Source organism: Mustelus asterias, chromosome 16, assembly GCF_964213995.1.
Source record: "Mustelus asterias chromosome 16, sMusAst1.hap1.1, whole genome shotgun sequence".
Taxonomy (NCBI): Eukaryota; Metazoa; Chordata; class Chondrichthyes; order Carcharhiniformes; family Triakidae; genus Mustelus; species Mustelus asterias.
Window position 1 is genome coordinate 81322956 of NC_135816.1, and position 19616 is coordinate 81342571.

Consider the following 19616-nt stretch of genomic DNA (forward strand, 5'->3'; position numbering starts at 1 on the left):
CGACAATCGGGTCAATGCATCTTCTCGAACGGATGAATATATTTTCATTTAAAAAATGCTCACTTTACATTTCAATCGGGAGGTGCACACTTGATTACCAAAATCTAGAATGTATCCAAACTCTTGTGGGGTCACAAAGGTAAAACTGACAGCAGTAGTTCCGTAGTTAAAGTGGATGAAATTCTTAGAGTAAAGAGACACGCTTAATTCGGGGGGCAGGTTGGAACAGATCTGGTTCCACTGCCAGGGCCGTAAGACAGCGTTTGGGAGAGAAAGGGAGGCCTTACGGTTGGTTTAATTTATGATTCTCAGAAAAAGGGTCTGGAGAATCAGGAATTAGAGGGGAAAATAACAAATTGATTTACTTCGAGAACTCGGGAAATTAATAAAAACAACTCAGAAGCTTATAGACACCAACAAAGGGTTTCAAATAAAACTGCTCCGAGGTCAAAGAATGCTTTCTGTTTTAAAAAGGGGCACATTACCAAAAGGTTGCTGTAAACAAGCCAAGTTTTAAACAAGCAGAATGTTAACCCATTCAGTTCTATATTGGACGTATCTTAGTTTTAAAAAGAAAATCAAAGCAATTAATATAAATTGTTCATTCAAATCAAAATATAATTGGAAAGGGGAGAATGTTTCGTTGAAATTACACAAGATAGGGTGGGGAAGTGTGAAGTTTACATTTACCCCTATTGGATATTTTGTGATAACAGCGCCAACTAACTTAGGAGTATTCAACAATGCCAGTGACCTTACAGCATTTTGATAAGATTGTGAGGAGTGGAAGTTTAAAATCAGCAAACCAATCATGAGTATGAGATAACTAGTGGAGAACACAGTGTACGTTTTGACATAAATTTTATTATGGGAAAGTTGAAAATTGCAACGTATACAAGGTGGCGCTAAAAGAATTAATTCAGTAGAATGAATAAGCATTCAAGGAAGTTAACAGGATGATCAATTCACATTTGAATGCTCATATTATTAGCATAGGAGGAATGTGTGAATGCAAGCTTATTTAATCTAACAATGTTATTTGAAATTAAGAATGAATAACCAACATTAGATACTACCTGGAATCAAATTGAAAGGTTTGACTTCTGTTTCTAAGATTTTTTTATGTTATAGAAGTCAATTTCACAGCAGATTTTAACGACAAAATGACAATAGGTTTTATGAACACATAGCTCCCAAATAGTCTGATGGTGATATGGAGTTCGGAATGAATATAGAGACAGTGCTAGAAGGACCGAATTCTATCAAGCTAATTGATACGAGGGCAATTATGTCACCAACAGACTTGAATTTACAAACTATTGATCAAACAATGGAATAATATAGAGTTACTGGGGGAGTTGAAGTCACACTGCTCAGTATACCAATAAATTTTTAAAAAGAGAGAAAAAACAAACTGGTTCAAATCTGAATATGTCAAAGTAGAGAAAGCAGCACTCTGGGGATATAGTTATGGTCGAGTTAGGGGCGACATTTAATGATGTGGAGATGCCGCCGTTGGACTGGGGTAAGCACAGTAAGACGTCTCACAACACCAGGTTAAAGTCAACAGGTTTATTTGGTTGCACAAGTCACAAGCCCCACGCTTTCGGAGCACTGCCCCTTCATCAGGTGAGTGGGACTTGTGTTCACAAACAGGGCATATGTAGACACAAACTGAATTTACAAGATAATGGTTGGAATGCGAGTCTTTACGTGACATCTGTTGTCACAGCAAGAAATATCAAATGGCACCACACATTCAAACTGGATAAATAGGGAAAATGGAAAGGTTGCAGTTTTTCTCGGGTAGCAGCATTTAAATCAGATTGGGAAACGACATCAATCTGGGAAAAAAAATGGCTGCACAATACCCTCAAAGTTGGGCTCGAAATAAACAGGGTTGTAAAAATTTAAATGTCCAACCGGAAAAAAAATTAAGGGAGACGTTCAAGCGTCACGCAAATCTCAGTTAACTGAAGATTACACATCTCTAAACAGGTATGCAACACGGGAACACCCAATAGTTGCATATCCAGCTAGCATTCTCAATACAATTGGGAGCGATCAAATTATTTTCAATGTATTAGATGTAGCCAATGGCTTTTGGCCCATTCCATTCGCAAAAGAACATCAGTACAAATTTGCCTTCACTGTGGGAATCAACAGTACACTGAGTTTCGTTTACCATCGGAAGTTGTTTTTTTACTACTTTCTAAAGTTATCCGGCCACCAGAATACAATTCTCCAACCTCAACCGCTGAGTCGTTTGTGCCATTCAAAATGACCATGGATGATCCTTTGTCTCAATTTCACCTTCCTGAATGCAAAGTAAAATAAGAAAGGAAAGAGGAAAAACATGCGAGAAAATGGAGGCGGGGTTATGGTACACTATTTACTTTGGAACCAGTGTTGCCTGTCCAATGCTGCTTATTGTTATTCCTTGAATTTGCACACACCTTTCTTGGAATACAGAGGAAGTTTCAATTTACTTCCACAGAGCTGGAACAAACTGTCTCACTTTTCTGAAACCCTTCATCCTGAAGAAACGTCTCTCCACATCCCCCCGCCTGACTCATGAAATTTAGATGTCAAAGCTTCCAATGCTGGTGTTCACTTGAATATGACAATACGAGTAATCTGCACATCAGTACCTTTTATATCTTGTTCGCTAATTTTCCTGCCTAAAGTAAACCCAACTCGCTATATGCGGACATCTGGATTACATATGTTGTACTTATCCCTTTGCATTGTCCAAAGTAGAACACACCCGTCTAATAAGTGTATCCGCATTCTTGAACATGATCTATATATAGTCTCAGATGGTTAAATGTCCACTCGAAAGTAAATCCAGAATTAGAAGTACAGTAAAATCTATGAAACCCTTGACAGTTGCCATGAAACGCATTTATTTCACTCACATCCATTCGGCATGAAAATCTCCACAACAACGTGTCTGACTCTTAATTGCCCCCCACAGATTCTCTGGCAAGCCACTCAAGGACAATTGTGGATAGGCCATAATCCTTGTCCAGCCAGCACGGAATTGAATAATGAAAATATAATGCAGTTAACGTCTCCCGTCAACATAACCTCCCTCACCCCCTACGCCCTCCCGCCTCCCACCTGTTCTGGCACCGTTTCAAATATCGGCCGTCAGTACAGCATCTCTGGGCGACAGCCATTTGTTGTCTATGTAGTTGTCTTGGGCACACCCGCATTCGCCAGATCCATCTTTGTATGCTGCCCTTCCTATTATGGTCGCTGTCATTCTTTTTGTTTTCGAAATAATTTATTAACTATTTTCTTAATTGAAGTTTCATCAAAGTTCCCAATCCTTTTACGCACCTGTTCTTTGTATTTCGAGCAATGTTATACCGTCAACATCATCGCCCCCAACCCCAATGTCTCGCCGCCCCCCTCCCCCACCTCACCTTCCACCTGATGCAGCACCGTTTTTCATTTTCCAGTTGAGCATCTCAGTGTGACAGACATTTGTTGTTTGTATAGTTGTCTTGGGCACACCCACATCCGTCAAATCAACCTTTGTATGCTCTCTTTCCGATGATGCTCTCTTTCATTCTTACTGTTTTCCAAATAAATTATTAACTCTTTTCTTAACTAAAGTTTGAACTAGTTAGCCTATTAGAAGGTGTTACAGGCTAACAGGCTGGAGGAAATAGATGTTCTGAGGGAGGATGTCCTGGCAGTTTTGAATAAACTGAAGGTCGATAAGTCCCCTGGGCCTGATGAAATGTATCCTCGGATTCTTTGGGAGGCAAGGGATGAGATTGCAGAGCCTTTGGCTTTGATCTTTGGGTCCTCGCTGTCCACAGGGATGGTGCCAGAGGACTGGAGAATGGCGAATGTTGTTCCTCTGTTTAAGAAAGGGAATAGAAATGACTCTGGTAATTATAGACCGGTTAGTCTTACTTCGGTGGTTGGTAAATTGATGGAAAAGGTCCTTAGAGATGGGATTTACGACCATTTAGAAAGATGCGGATTAATTCAGGATAGTCAGCATGGATTCGCGAAGGGCAAGTCGTGCCTCACAAATTTGATAGAATTTTTTGTGGAGGTAACTAAGTGTGTTGATGAAGGTAGGGCAGTTGATGTCATATACATGGATTTTAGTAAGGCGTTTGATAAGGTCCCCCATGGTCGGCTTATGATGAAAGTGAGGAGGTGTGGGATAGAGGGAAAGTTGGCCGATTGGATAGGTAACTGGTTGTCTGATCGAAGACAGAGGATGGTGGTGGATGGAAAATTTTCGGATTGGAGGCAGGTTGCTAGCGGAGTGCCGCAGGGATCAGTGCTTGGTCCTCTGCTCTTTGTGATTTTTATTAATGACTTAGAGGAAGGGGCTGAAGGGTGGATCAGTAAATTTGCTGATGACACCAAGATTATTGGAGTAGTGGATGAGGTGGAGGGCTGTTGAAGGCTGCAAAGAGACATAGATAGGACGCAAAGCTGGGCTGAAAAATGGCAAATGGAGTTTAACCCTGATAAATGTAAGGTGATTCGTTTTGGTAGGACTAATTTAAATGTGGATTACAGGGTCAAAGATAGGGTTCTGAAGACTGTGGAGGAACAGAGAGATCTTGGGGTTTATATCCACAGATCTCTAAAGGTTGCCACTCAAGTGGATAGAGCTGTGAAGAAGGCCTATAGTGTGTTCGCTTTTATTAACAGGGGGTTGGAGTTCAAGAGCCGTGGGGTTATGCTGCAACTTTACAGGACCTTGGTGAGACCACATTTGGAATATTGTGTGCAGTTCTGGTCACCTCACTATAAGAAGGATGTGGAAGCGCTGGAAAGAGTGCAGAGGAGATTGACCAGGATGCTGCCTGGTTTGGAGGTTAGGTCTTATGAGGAAAGGTTGAGGGAGCTAGGGCTGTTCTCTCTGGAGCGGAGGAGGCTGAGGGGAGACTTAATAGAGGTTTATAAAATGATGAAGGGGATAGATAGAGTGAACGTTCAAAGACTATTTCCTCGGGTGGATGGAGCTGTTTCAAGGGGGCATAACTGTAGGGTTCGTGGTGGGAGATACAGGAAGGATATCAGAGGTAGGTTATTTACGCAGAGAGTGGTTGGGGTGTGGAATGGACTGCCTGCAGTGATAGAGGAGTCAGACACTTTAGGAACATTTAAGCGGTTATTGGATAGGCACATGGAGCACACCAGGATGATAGGGAGTGGGATAGCTTGATCTTGGTTTCAGATAAAACTCGGCACAACATCGTGGGCCGAAGGGCCTGTTCTGTGCTGTACTGTTCTATGTTCTAATGTTGCCAATCCTTTTGAGCACGTGTTCTTTGTATTTTCAGTAATGGTACACTTATGCCGGATGCAACTCCCAAAGACAAACGTAGAAAATAGAAATTAACTTCTCACCTCTCCACTTCCTTGTGCTGCTGCGAATCAAATTCTCTTTTGGAAGATGGCCTCTGAGTCCTAATCCTGGCTACTGCCTTTAATTCCCAGTTACTGCTTTTACTCTCGCCTACCATCCAGGGCATGACGTCCAGCTCTCTCCAGTGATCTTTTGTACCCACTCCTTCCAACCTCTCATGCAGTATCAAAAAAGCACCATTCATCCTTCCACTAATATAGATTCTAAAATTGTGCAAGATAAAGTATTTTTTCAATGAAGATTTTTTTTAGTAGTGCAACAATATGCTTACGTTAACACTGCTGTGAATTTACTGTGAAAATCAATGAGTTATCATATTGCGGTGCTTTTTCGGGTACACTGAGGGAGAATTTAGAATGGCCAATGAAGCTAACCAGAATGTCTTCCGGATTGTAGGATGACTCCGAATCACCCTGAGGAAAGCCACGCAATGCGGGGAGGACGTCCAGACTCCGCACAGACAGTGAAGCCAGCGAGGAGTCGAATCCGGGTCCCTGGAACTGCCATGTACCACTGCTAACCACTTTGCCGCATGTCTAACCAAATAGTATCCTCACTAAGCCCTGACAATGGTGACAAGTTTTTCTTCTTGGTGCAAAATAATTCCCTTGCGAGAGGAGAGCCTCTCACCTGCCTTCCTAATTGCTTGCTGTACGTTTAAGTGATGTATAATATATGTGGCAGAGGGCTTTTGTTTCAAAGTGGCATTGGAAGATTCTTGTTATATTGTTGAAGGACACCTTGTACATAGGACTGTCATCGCTGACTTCGCATGTGCTAATCACAGGAGACTCAGAACATGTTACGATCACTTATTCAAGCGTTTGCAAATAGTTCAGCCAGTCGCTCATCCAAACTTTGGTGTTTACAGAGAAATTACATGTTTTTATACGTTATTCACGCGTATGTAGACGTTGTTCAAATTTATGTTTGACCATAAAGACATTTTCTTGTAGCATGCACACTTACAACCTCTGCGGAAGCTCCCATCATATCTTGGTATTATTCCTGCCCCGAAATCTGCCGGGTAAGGTGACAATAGTTCTTGGTGTCTGACTCCTGGACTTTGTTGTCCCTGCAATGTTCAGCGACTGCAGTCATTACGTGGTGTCAGTCCCAGCTGGAGATTTTGCTGACGTTTCTAAGTTTTACGAATTCCAACTGCTGTTAGATGTGCTGTTCTATCTAGTAAATAAAGACCTGGACATTTCCTACGTCATTGACCAGTTGCCAGTGCTGTAGCATTATTGTACGAAATGCTACGTGCTCAGATTTTTCTGGAGCAGTAATGCGTTCTACTCGAGCGGGAGTTTTGCTCGGACTCATGGGCTTGGCACTATATAATTCTTTGAGCGATTGTTTGACAGCAGGCAAAGCGATTCCAATTGGCAGAAGACTGAAATCTATGATGCTGGGATCATCAAAAGTAGGTTGAGGTGAATACTGTTACATCTGGCTGAAGGGATAAATTCCTCCACTGCACGGTCGTGCTGTTTTAGACTATCACTGAGGGCGGGGATACATTTGGAGGCTCCGCAGCAAGTTGGCTGCTTAACTGTCGATCAGCTTTCTTATTGGATATGTGCATTTTCATATAGAGTAACCAGATGCAGGGAAATGTCAATACTTCACACAAAAGTGCTCACGCGAAGGAAACCGACAAAGTGGCGAGAATTCATACCGTGGTGCAAATCGATAGAAACAGCTTTGAATCAGGAAGATGAAATTGAGATTGAATGCTTTTTCAGAGAAGGACCGATCCTGGAAATACAGTAGAGAAAGAGAGTGTGAGAGGAGGATAGCAGGACAGATACTTCGCAGCACCAAGAGTGGAGTGTGCGGAGAGGTCCCTGGGATGGAACAAGTGGGCAGTAGCAGGCTCCAGAGACATTACCAACAACTAGAAGTGTGGTGAAAATAGTGTACAGCAATCGACATCTCAGTAAAGCATTCTGGGAACTCATTCATTGACAAGTAGAAACTGTTGATTATCTATTCCACTGTTCTATTCCACTGTTTGGTATTATAGTAATAATCGAGGAAATATATATTGTTTCAGACTCATAATTCATAGTAGAAGGTTATTAAGATTCTCAAAATTAAAAGTACTGAAGGGAGTGATGAAAGGGCCTGTCATGGCAGGACACCTTGGCCACATGGATTGCTCGTCCTGTGCTATGTGTGAAAACAGCGGCACATCGTTTTTCCAAGATGAAAATACGTGCATGAAGTGCCTCCAGCTACAGTTCCTGGGCCTCTGCGTATCAGAGCTAGGGCAGCGGCTGGAGTCACCGCACTGTACCCGGGCGGCAGAGATTTTCATAAAGTGCTCACCGCTGACCAAGTCTACACAGTCGTAAATGGAATAGACAGATTAGCAGAAAGTGGTAGTGGAGGAGGGCCTTGGCACCATACCTCACCTGCTTTGATGGGATATGAACGCTGGTCATGAAAAATTACCCTGAGCCTCTGAATTATTAGTCCCGTGGTAATCCACGATGCCACCGCCTCCCTAAAGGCAATGGAACCATTTGAGAGCTTCCATTTAGGAGGTGTGGGGGGGGGGGGGGGGGGGTGGTGGTGGTGGGGGGGGGGGGGTGCTGGTGGAGGGAGGCAACGTACAACACAGATCACCTTTTTTAATACTTGTGCATTCCATGGATGCTTTTTCTATGAATGTTCTACCATATGGTCACAAATGCAGGTAGCAGAATGCAGTAGAGCAACATTGAGAAGTGATACCGATTTTTGAAACTTAATCATTAAAAATACAGAGTGAGTAACAGCAACGAAATTAGACGAGATCAAAGAATGGTACTGATTAATATCTTCAGTGATAGGAGAAAATAGCTCTTTGTTTTCATCTGCCAAATAATGTGATCAGAATAATCTAGTCTTTGTGATTTTCTTATTTTATCATACTCGGGCATAACTCTCTCACAAACATATGATGTAAAGAAAATTATAACAATAATGGTTGTACAATGCTGCAGTCACATTGTCCTCTGGAAAGCACATTTACTGCTGTTCATCAAGATTATTGCACACTATTCTAACTTTGCATAGATGTTGCAACCTTCTCTGTAATCTTCAGATAACCAGATTTGATTGTATCATATTATTTGCCTCAAATGTCCTTTTTTCCTGTACATATACGAATAATACCTGTTATTAATCTCTATCTTAACATTTAACAATCTTCTCAAGGGACAAATTATTTTTGCTCTAAATAATTGCACGATTCCTTCTATTTGCTTAATATGAATTGACGTCTTCTCATCCTGTTGTATAAACTGGTATCTGCAGTTATTAGTCTAACAAGCTCATGGAAAATGTCAAGTCACAGAAAACAAGATCTTGTATTCATAATATGCCTTCGACAAGATCTATTATCCGCACGTGGCCGCTCTTGGCGTTCCTGGTGAGACACTGTATAAGTATATGTTTGTCAATTATATGATTTGGATTAGAAATTAGTCGGCATGTTTCGTAAGTTTGCAGAAGACACCACGATAGGTGGCGTACTGGACAGTGAAGAAGATAATCTAGAATTGCAACGGGATCTTGATCAATTGGGCAGTGAGGTGACGAATGACAGATGGAGTTTCATTTAGATTAATGCGCGTGATGCATTTTTGTAGATTGAACCAGGGAAGGACTTACGCAGTTAATGGTAGGGCGTTGGGGAGAGTTATAGAACCGAGAGATCGAGGGGTACATCTTCATAGCTCCTTGAAAGTGCAGTCACAGTTGGACAGATTGGTGAAGAAGGCATACGGCATGCTTTTGTTTCATTGGTCAGAACATTGAATACAGGAGTTGGGACGTCTTGTTGAAGTTGTACAAAGTTGAAGTTGTGCAAAGACGCAATTGGAATACTATGCACAGTTCTGGTCACTCTATTATAGGTAGGACATTATTAAACAAGGAAGAGTGCAGAAAAGATGTACTAGGATGCTACCGGGACATGATGGTTTGAGTTATAAGGAGAGGCTGGATAGACTGGGACTTTTTTTCTCTGCAGCGTCGGAGGCTTTGGGGTGATCTTATATAGGTCTGTAAAATAATGAGAGGCACAGATCAGCGAGATAGTCAATATATTTTCCCACATGTAGAGGAGTCGAAAACTAGAAGGCATAGGTTTAAGATGAGAGGGAAGAGAGGCAAAAGGGTCCAGAGAGGCAATTTTATTCACACAGAGGATGGTGAGTGTCTGGAACAAGTTGCCAGATATAATAGTAGAGGCGGGTACAACTATGTATTTTAAAAAGCATTTGGACAGTTAATTTGCTAAGATGGGTAGAGAGGGATATGGTCCAAACATGGGCAATTGGGACTAGCTTAGGTTTTAAAACAGGGGCGGCATGGATAAATTGGGCCGAAGGGCCTGTTTCCATGACCATATACTATTCTAAATGCGTCTCTGTCACCCACTGAACAAGTTGTTTCGTGCATTTCACGTAGCTCTGTTAATGCAGTAAGGACGCAGCTTTAGTTTTAATGTTAATTTTATTTATTAGTGTCACAAGTAGGCTTAGTTTAACACTGCAAATAAGTTACTGTGAAACTTCCCGAGTCGCGACACTCCGGCGCCTGCTCAGGTACACTGAAGGATAATTTAGCATGCCCAATGCACCGAATAAGCATGTCTTTCAGATTGCTGGAAGAAACCAGAGTTCACTGAGGAAGCTCACCCAGACACAGGGAGATGGTGCAGATTCCACTCGGACAGTGACACAAGCCAGGGATTAAATGTGGGTCCATGGCATTCTGAGAAAGCAATGCTCACCACAGTGCCACAGTCGCCCATTTTTACCTGTTGATAACTGAGAATCTGTAGTTAAATCAGATCACAAAATTTCCAGCAGCAAAATAGATCATTGGAACTGTTTATCAGACGTTTACCCTTTCGCTCACGTTAACACTTTCGGTGCTGTTAAGTCAGTGCTGTGCCAAAAGTCTCCTGCTTGTGTTCATTCTTTTACACTGAATGGTTGTGTTCAATCCAAAATAGAATTTGGTATGAATTATTCGGCACACATGCTGTTCCCCATTTAACTTTATTTATGTATGTCATGGATTATCACTGCTTTTTACATTCTATATGTTGTTTCCAGCCTAGGAAAACTTGAAGTGTCAAAAACATTAAAGTGTGGCATCAGTTGAATTACAACCAATGGGCTTTTTTTTCGTGGAAACAACTCCTTTATGGCAGAGGCATGCAGACCACCAAACTGTAATGGTGATGTTGGGAATGTTAGGAAATCAGAGATGAATTGCTAAAGGAACATCTGTGATTATGGGTGACTCTAATCTGCATATTGATTCGGAGAATGAAATTTGTCACAGTGCAGTAGAGGAGGAGTTTCTGGAGTTTATGGGATGGACTTGGGACCAATACATTTAGGGGCAGGCAAGTGAACTGGAGATCTTGGAATGTGTATTGTGACATAAGGAAGGAATATTTGACAATATAATTGTGAAAAAAACCATGCGGAATGAGTGACCATAATATGATAGAATTCTTTATCAAGTGATTAGTGGGCAGTTGATCCTGAGCCCTGGGTCCTGAATCTCAGTAAATGTAATTATGATGCCATAAGGCATGAGTTGACGATGATGGAATGAGAAACATGACTGAAAGGAGGGACAGTTTACAGGAAATTGCAGGCATTTAAGGATCGAATAGCTCAACTCCAAAAGTTGTTTATTCTTGTTAGGTGCAAGAGTGGAGAGGGAACTGTGGCCTATGCAAGGCTTGCAAATGGAATTAGATGTATTATTAGATTTAAATAAGAAACATACACATTGGAAAGAAAAAAACAATAGACATGAGGATTGGGAGCAGTTTCAAATTCAGCAAAGTTGGACCAAGGGATTGAATAAGTAAGGGGGGAATAGAGTATGAAAGCGAATTAGCTGGGAATGCCAAAAACTGACTGTAAATATTTCTATAGATATGTGAGGAGAAAAAGATTGACAAAAACGAAAGTAGTCCAGTTATAGGGGGAATTCAGAAGACGAATAAATAATTCGCTGTGGAACTAAATTCGTGCTTTGTTTCTGACTTCAAAATGGAAGACCTGTATAACACACCAGAAGTTCTGTTCAAAACGTGTTTTACTGAGGAGCTGAAGGAAATCAGTATTAGTAGAGAAATGGTTTTAGGGAAATTAATGAGATTGAATGCAAACACATCAGCAGGGACTGATATTCTCCATCGCCCAATATTTAAGGAAGTGACCCTGGAAATTGTAGCTCAATTGGTGGTCTGTTCCCAAATTTTATGGACTCTGGAATAGTTCTGACAGTTTGGAGGGTAGCTAATGTACGTCTGCTATTCAAAAAGGTAGATAGAGAGAAGAGAGCGAACTATAGACCAGCCAGCCTCAGAGCGGTAGTACAGATGTTACTAGAATCCATTATTGATGGTTTTGTAGCATAACATTTGTAAAGCAATGTTATGAGCATACAAAGTCAGCAAGGATTTACAAAATTGAAAGCATGCTTGACAAATCTATGGATTATTTAAGCATGCAACTAGTAGAGTTGACCAGGGAGAACTGGTAGATCTGCTTCATTGAGATGTTCAGAAAGTTTTTCACAAGGTGTCACAAACAGATTACTACGTAAATTTAAAGCACATGGGATTGGGAGTCATGTCTTGAGTTTAATAAAAAGGTAATTAGCAGACAGGAAACAAAGTGTTGGAATAAATGCATCTTTATCAGCTTGGTAGGAAGTGACTCGGATGGTCCTTCAGGGATATTTGCCAGGATCCCAACTGTTCACATTATATATTAAGGATTTTGGCGAGGGAACAGAAGTTATTATCTTCAACTGTAAAGTTGGGTATGAGGGTGAGCTGTGAGGAGCATACAGGGACGCTTCAGTGTGATTTGGACCGGCTGAGTGAGTGGTCATGTGCATGGCAGATGCAGTGCAATATGGATAAATGTGAGGCTAACCACTTTAGTAGAAAAAAATAGAAAGGCAGCCTATTATTTGAATGGGTGCAAATTGACAAATTTGGATACTCAGCGAGTCTCACATTGATTCCGTTTAATAATTCATACATACGGCGGTGGCAAGAATGTATCCTTGTGTGTGTGTGTGTGTGTGCGTGCGTATACTGAAAACATTGTTGTCATCGTGCAACAGTCGTTGAAAGTAATGTGCATGTCCAGCATAGCAATACAGAAAGCTAATCGTGTGTTCTCATTCATAGCGTGAGGACTTGAGTAGAGGAATAGGAATCTTTTACTGCAATTGCATAAGGCATTGGTGTGAACACACCTGAAGAATATTGTGTTGTTTCGGTGCCCTTATCTGAGCAAGGATGTCCTTGCTATAGAGGGAGTAAAGCAAAGGTTTGCTCTGTTGATTCCAGGGATTGCAGGGCTGTCTGATGAGGATAATCTAGATCGGTTAGGATTGTATTCAGTTGAGTTTAGAATTTTAATTGAAGACCTCATAGAAATGTACAAAATTCTAACAGGATTTGACAGGACACATTCAGCAAGAATGCCCGTAATAGTTGACTAGGGGTCATATGGGTCAAAGGGGATTAGGGGTCATAGTTTGAGATAAGGGGTTAAACATTTAGGACTGAGTTGAGGAGAAATTTCTTCTCCCAGGGAGTGGTGAGTGTGTGGAATTCACTACCATGGAAGGTAACTTATAACAAACTTTATGTGATTTCAAGACCGAATTATATATCGCCCTTTGGGCTAAAGTGATCAAGGGATTATAATGGGAAGGTAGGGAGGAGGTGAGATCACTCTGTTAAATCTGATGATCAGCCGTGATTATAATGAATGTTGGAGCAGGTTGGAATGGCCGAATGACCTATTCCTGCTGTAATCTTTGCTCCCTCCCAGTTGTATAAGTTAATGTCCCCTCTTCTCTTCAACAAATTTAATAACGGTTGGGATCTTCACTCGGGAAACTGTGATCTCTTCAAATGCATCACCCGATACCTCGTGGCCATGGCAGTTGCAGATCGACTGGTCGTTATCATGGATCTGATACTAAGACATATTCCAGTTGTCTATTGGCTCCACATTACGTTTTATTGTACGTTCCACCGTATAATATTCAAAAAGGTAGATAGAGAGAAAAGAGCGAACTATAGACCAGCCAGCCTCAGAGCAGTAGTTCAGATGTTACTCGAATCCATTATTGATGGTTTTGTAGCATAACATTTGTAAAGCAATGTTATGAGCATACAAACCCAGCCAAAGACTGGTTCACTGTGTTATTCACCTTTGTTCGATTTGTGATTACTTGCTGCAAGAAGCTCAAAATCAAATATTGCACTGGGGGATAGGTACAGTGGAAATGTTACGGGGACGTTTTTCATACAGAGGGTGGTGGGCGAGTGGAATCGGCTGCCCTCAGTGGTGGTGGAGGCAAACTCAATAGGGTCTTTCAAGAGACTCCTGGATGAGTACATGGGACTTAATAGGATGGAGGGTTATAGGTCGGCCTAGAAGGTAGGGATATGTTTGGCACAAAGGGAAAGACTATTAATACTGCAGAGGATCAGAAGGACCTTGGGGTCCGAGTCCATAGGACTCTAAAATCGGCCCCGCAGGTGGAGGAGGTGGTTAAGAAGGCGTATGGTGTGCTGGCCTTTATCAATCGAAGGATTGAGTTCCGGAGTCCGGGGATAATGATGCAGCTATGTAAGACCGTCGTCACACCCCACTTGGTGTACTGTGCTCAGTTCTGGTCGCCTCACTATAGGAATAACGTAGAAAAGATTGAAAGGGTGCAGAGGAGATTTACAAGGATGTTGCCTGGATTGAGTGGCATGCCTTATGTGGATAGGCTGAGGGAGCTCGGTCTTTTCTCCTTGGAGAGACGAAGGATGAGAGGGGACATAATAGAGGTGTATAAGATGTTGAGAGGCATAGATCGGGTGGACTCTCAGAGGCTTTTTCCCAGGGTGGAAATGTCTGCTACGAAAGGACACAGGTTTAGAGTCTGGAGTGTAGGTACAGGGGAGATGTTAGGGGTAAGGTTTTCACACAGAGGGTGGTGGGCGAGTGGAATCGGCTGCCGTCAGTGGTGGTGGAGGCGAACTCAATAGGGTATTTTAAGAGACTCCTGGATGAGTACATGGAGCTTAATAGGATGGAGGGTTATAGTTAGGTCTAGAAGGTAGGGATGTGTTCGGCACAACCTGAGGGCCGAATGGCCTGTTTGTGCTGTAGATTTTCCATGTTTCTATGTTTCTATAACGGCGACAGTACTTGGAACAGTAACAGTGCTGTTGGAGCTTGAAAAATATTTTCTGTTACTTTCTGTTTTTCATATCTGGGAATTTAATATTGTTACGGGCAGTGTTTCTTATTTATGCTGTCTGGAGATGGATTTCATAGTTAGGGGTTCGTTCTTTATGGTTCCATGAATTTATTAGCGAATTAGGCTTCATGCTTCAGCTCTTGAGCTGCTGTACAAACACGTTCATTTATGCGATGACCCAGACCAAATTCACAGCGCAGTTGTATGCTGCACTAAAACATCTCTTCACTCTGATGAATACATTATTTAAATGATTCGATGAAATAAAGGCTTCCGAAAGGTGAATCTCGCCATATCCCATGTTTGCTTAATTTCAATTTGAACCCTGGCTCGATCACAAACATAACAAAGAGAACGCTCTTCCAGTGCATCTGATACTTCTTGCACATTTTGTATTGTCATGAAAAACCTCCAGAATATTGCAATGGCGATACTTCATCCACTTTCAATATTTTGACACAACAAGCTCCATATAGAATGGGATGATTAACGACATAGTTCCAAACAGAACCCTAACTGAGAACAAGATGTGCAACGGATATGGGTATAGTTTTGGGAAAGCTGATGAGAAATCAAGATTGTGCTCAGTTGCAGAAGGTCTGCCAAGTCGGATTCCATGCTCTCTGAAACCCTTGTCTCAGGACTTGTGAAGCTTTGTTATAACTTTTCGTCCTCCCCTTAATGGGCCAGCACTGTGCACCAAAGTCTAACTACTCTGCGCTGATGTTCTCTTTACTGTTTCCATCCTGTTTTCTCAAGGGCAGTTTTGATGGTCATTCGTGCTCTTCAGTGTGTCACATGCAGACCTTTCAGCTTAAAAAAATGGATAAATCCAATCATTAAGCGTAATCAGCACGCAGAGATGGTATTGCAAGATATTCATCGAAATATCGTTGGTGGCCATTCTTTAACGACAGGTCCAATAGTGAGTGGGTTAGTTTTAGTTTATTGTCAATATTGGTTGCCTTATCATTCTTCATTTGTGCAGCTGAATATTTCAATCGTGGAAGGATTCTATTTTTCAATTTTGATTAATAATTACTGGAGCCCAACAAACTTATAAAACTGCACCATATTCATCCAGACAGATGAAGTGTAATGTTATATTCATAACATATCTGTATTCCTCACAAGAAGTTTAATAATGACATATTTCTGTTGACTCCTCTGATTTTAATCTTAATGTCAGCAAAATAAAATTCGCCATCAATATGTCCAGAAATATACTTTTCAGTCATGTATCTTGATTTCTGCATTGCGCAGATTGTTGTTTGTAATGTTTAGGCACTTAGACTTCCTTCGGGAACCAACTGTTCTATAGCCACTTCTCGCCTGCAGAGATTGAGATCAGGTTCTCCTATCTTGACGGATATCTGCGTCAATGAGGAGTACAAGGGAGCACAAGTGGTTTTTGGATCGCAGTTACCTTGAATTTGCCCGGCCCCAGGGAGACGATATTTATGCACCGTGAAATTCTATCTGGAGGCAGGAAATGCTTAAGTCTCCTGGCTTGGTGCCCCTTTCAAAATAATCCAGCGGATGGGTGCGATTATACCTGGGAGCAGGGGAATCCAGAACCTGTATAGGAGGCAACAAACATTCTGAAGAGATGGATCGACCATCGAAATCCTGTCCGTCACTCTTGGAAGGGTAGTGTGATTGTGTGGTTCCTCCTCTGTTCGAAGCCCACGGACCCATATGTTTCACAAATAAGGAGTCACACACTTAAGAGAGAAATGAGGCAAGCGTTTTCCCTCAGTGGATTTTGAGACTTTGGAATTCTCTTCCTGAAAAGGTGGCTTCGGTTGAGTCTTTGAATATCTTCAAGGTAGAAATGGATAGATTATTGATAAGCAAAGTGGTAGATGCCTATCGGTGGCAGACAGGAATTTGAAATTGAGGTGAACATGAGTTCATCCATATTTGTAATGAATGAGTGAGCAGGTTATATGGACTGACTGGTCTGCAACTGCTCCGAATTCGAGTGCCACGAAGGAGAATACCTCAGGAGAAGTTAAGGCCAGGAAAATGTCTGGAAAGAAACATTTTCGTGGTTTGTGTTGGGTCATTGTCCAGGACGAGTTTGGAGGACATTTGGAAGGTCGATATTCACCTGTGAATCCAGTCAGCTTAACATTCAGTTCGTTTGAGAACAAAGGAATGATCATTTTCATCAGGATTAATGACGGTGTTGTGCTAACATCTGAGAGAACGCCCTATGGCTAGTTAAGAAGGAGGCAATTAAGAGTGAATCATGCTGGGGTCGTCAGGAAAATAATTGTTCGACCACACTCAAGAGATTTTCGTTGAAAAGACAAAACGTGAAAAAGGCTAGAAAGGGGTGAATCATTCCAGGCTGTGCAGGATAACACGTAAACGAAGATAAGGGGGAAGTGCTTCAGGTGATGGAAAGACGGAGGAACATAGAAATAGGAGTAGGCAATTCGCACATCACGCCTACTCCACCATTCGATATCATCATGGCTGATCAAGCACTTCAGTGCATTTTATATACAAAGTACTCCCATAACCTTTACGTAATTGTCAATCAGTAATCTATGAAATCCTACTTTCAGCTTACTCAGTGACTGAGCTGACACAGCACTCTGACGTACCACAACCTTCTCAATAAATTAAGTTCCCCTCATTTCAGTCCAACGAGGCTTCCCTCATATTTAGAAATCATGCTTTATGGTTCTAGAGTCCGCACCCAAAGGAAACACTTGACCTGCATCTACTCTGCCTAATCTTTCAAGTATTTTGTAGAAAAGCTCAACATCCTGCCGATTTCTAAATGCAATGAGTTGTGGGAAGAAGGATACATACAGTGTCCTTTGCCGAGGCCGTTTGTTTCATGGTTCAGAGGGAAAGGTCGGATGTGTCTGCGAAAACACAACTGCAATTAAAATAATTAATTGGATCAGTGGAAAGTGAAGTGGTTTGAAGCGTGCATGTCAAGCGTGGGACTCTTGCAGTACAGGGAAATGACTGTAAAAATGAGAATGCTGTGTGACCAGTGTTGCCAGGACCATTAACAGTCTTCTTTTTGAATTGAGCAAACATGGGTACATCCAAAACATTACGACTTTAGGTGCCAGGGGAGAGGAGAGCGGGTGGGTGAAGTGGAGGGGTGGGGGGGGGGGGGGAGATGTGTGGGGGGGGGGGGTGGGGGCGGGGCGTGGGGAGTCCACGTGAAAGTAGTTCGAACCAGGGGCACAGTTGCTGATGAACAAAATGCGGCTGTGGAGGTCAGATACAGAATATCACAGGAGAGCTCACATAGAAAGCAATGGACGTTCGCAACGCTCAGAAGTCAATGAAAAATCTCTTTCGAAAAATTATTTTAACAGGGTGTAGTTGGGTCAGTATTTATTGTCCATCGCTAGCTGCACTTCAGAAAGTGGTGACCTGCCTTCTTGAACTGCTGCAGTCACTTCTGAGTAGGGACAGCCAAAGTGTAGGAGGGAGTTCCAGGATTTTTACCCAGCGATGGTGACCGAAAGGCAATATATCTCCAAGTCAGGACGGTGACTGAATTGAACTGAAATCTCCAGGTGGTGGTGTTCCCAGAAATCTGTTGCTCTTGTCCTTCTAGATGGCAGCAGTCGTGCGGATTGGAAGGTGCTGCCGAAGGAACTTTGGTGAGATCCAACACTGCATCTTGTAGATGGCACATAAGTCTACCACTCTGCCACATTGGTGGAGGGATTGAATGTTTATGGCAGGGGTTAGCAGTCAAGAATGGTTCGTTCTCCTGGATGGTGTTGAGCTTCTTGAATATTATTAGAGCTACGCTCATCCAGGCAATTGGGGAGTATTCCTTCACACCGCTGACTTGTGCCTTGTTGATGGTGTACAGGCTTTGGGGAGTCTGGAGGTGAGTTACTCGCCGCATGTTTCACAGCCTATCACCAGCTCTGTTGGTCATAATGTTTATGTGAATGGTCCAATTCATTTTCTGTTCAATGAAAAGTCGCAGCATGTTGATAGTCCGTGATTCAGCGACAGTGATGCCATTGACAAATATTTGGAAAGCAACAAATGTGTCACTCATTCCTCAACACAATTGTAAGGAGATTCCTGTTTCATATGAGGTGGATGTATTTGGCTGGGTCAACATTTGTTGCCCATCCCTAATTATCTTTTAACGAGATGGTCGTTAGCCGCCTTCCTTACCGCTGCTGTGCATTTTGTGTTGTTGGGGATGCCATGATTTTGACCGAACAGCAAAGTCCAAAGATGTGCGATTAGGTTGATTGGTCATGCTAAATTGACCCTCGTGACAGGAGGATTAGCAAGGTAAATATTTGGGGCTACGGGAATAGGGATCTGAGTGGCATTGTGGTCAGTGCAGACTGGATGGGCTGAAATGCCTCCTTCTGCACTGGAGGCGTTCTATGATTCTATGAATGATGAAATAGTTCCAAGTCAGCCTCGAGTGATAATAAGAGGGGAAGTCACGGGTGATGATACTCCCATGCATCTCTGCCCGTGTCCAGCTAGACAACAGGGTCATGGGTTCATAATGTACTGACACAGATGAGTTGCCACAATGCATCTTGGAGATAGTACACGCGGCTGTCATTGTGGATTATTTGTGGAGGAAGAAAACGTTTTTGGTGCTGGATGAAGTGTTAATAAAGTTGGTTGATTTCTTTTGGATTTTATCAAGCTTTGTGAACGTTGTTAGAGACGCATTCGTCCAGGCAAGAGGAGAGCAGGCCAACACACACGTGATTTTGGGCATCAAGACGGTGAACAGATTTTGGCAATCAATGAAGTATAGGAACATACCTGAAGGAGGAAGCCATGTCTTCCCCCGTGCCTGCTGAGCTATTCAGGCAAGTAACGTCTGAACAATTCTAACCATTTTCCTCTATGCCACATTCTCATCCTG